Raw genomic sequence first — 1,377 nt, 5'->3', positions numbered from 1 at the left:
AGATTTTTTCTCTCCCCCATATTAAACTGAAAGAATATTTAAAAATCGTTTAACTTTCTTTATTTTTTCAGTGGCCCTAATCCTCTTCTGTATTTATAATTATTTTCCCCTGTAGATGTTCCTAAATTTGTAAGTTTTTCTTTTTCTTCAACTTTATTTTTTAATTACTTATATTTTTAAGTATTTATTTATGTGCATGTCATAATATTTTTGTCTTTTTATTGTTTCTTTGTATTTTTTTACCCTAGTAATTTCTTCGATGCTATTTATTTCTGCCTGTCCTTTTACATTTTACATTACTTTTTACATTTAATTACATTATAAGTAATTAAAAAATAAAGTTGAAGATTATAGAGGACAAAAAAATAAATAAGGTAAATATTTCAAAGACAAATAAATAAAGAAGCTAATTAAAAGAGTTATATACATTTATGTCTCACTGTATAATTTAATTTCTACTTACATTTGTTTATTGTATTTTTGCTGGCAACTAATTGTATGCTTATTTGTTTATTGAGCATTGATTTATTTTTTAAATATGGCAGATTTGGTCCTCCATAGACCTCAGGTAGACAGGGTTTTAGTATTGACACTAAATGAAAATAATTCTCATGGTTAATTTTCAGTCTTTGTAGAACTTTTCCTAACATTTTTGCACAATAATATCTTAGCATTCTGTAGTCTTATAGGGTACATAGTTTAAACGCAGCTGTAGGTTGATTTAGTAGAGCAAAATAAAAAAGATAATTAATCTGTACTTACACTTAGTACAAATAAAAATAAACTTAGATCATGATAATTGTAATCTGGAAAAGATCTAGCTAAACAGATTCCATTGCTGGGAATATGTTATTAAATAGCAAAATAGATAAACTGATTCCATCAGATCCTTATAATGGCTCAACTTGTAGAAGAAGTGTAATCAGAGCTGTTGTGGGATCACTATCTGGTTAGGTTCCTGTTGTTCCTGGAGATAAAAGCTGATGTGCATTTAGTGATAAGGCAGAATAAGCTCTTAAAGAAGGAGGTGTTGGCTCTTAAAAGAGCCTTTGTGGGGCTGTTGATGTGTGCAGGATGGAGCTCACTTGTTCTTGGCTGCTGCTGCCTTCTTGACTTTAGGCTTGGCTGCCTTCTTAGCGGGAGACTTTTTGGCTGCAGGAGCCTTCTTGGTGACCTTCTTGGGGCTCTTTGCTGCCTTCTTGGGGCTCTTTGCTGCCTTCTTGAGCGCTGCAGGCTTCTTGGCCTTCTTAGGGGACTTCTTGGCGGCTGCAGGCTTCTTGGCTGCTGCTGCCTTCTTGACTTTAGGCTTGGCTGCCTTCTTAGCGGGAGACTTTTTGGCTGCAGGAGCCTTCTTGGTGACCTTCTTGGGGCTCTTTG

The sequence above is a fragment of the Cyprinodon variegatus genome, unplaced genomic scaffold, assembly GCF_000732505.1.
Source record: "Cyprinodon variegatus isolate N-32 unplaced genomic scaffold, C_variegatus-1.0 Scaffold225, whole genome shotgun sequence".
NCBI classification, from domain to species: Eukaryota; Metazoa; Chordata; class Actinopteri; order Cyprinodontiformes; family Cyprinodontidae; genus Cyprinodon; species Cyprinodon variegatus.
The sequence above is the reverse complement of the archived record's forward strand: the minus strand, read 5'-3'. Positions refer to the sequence as shown.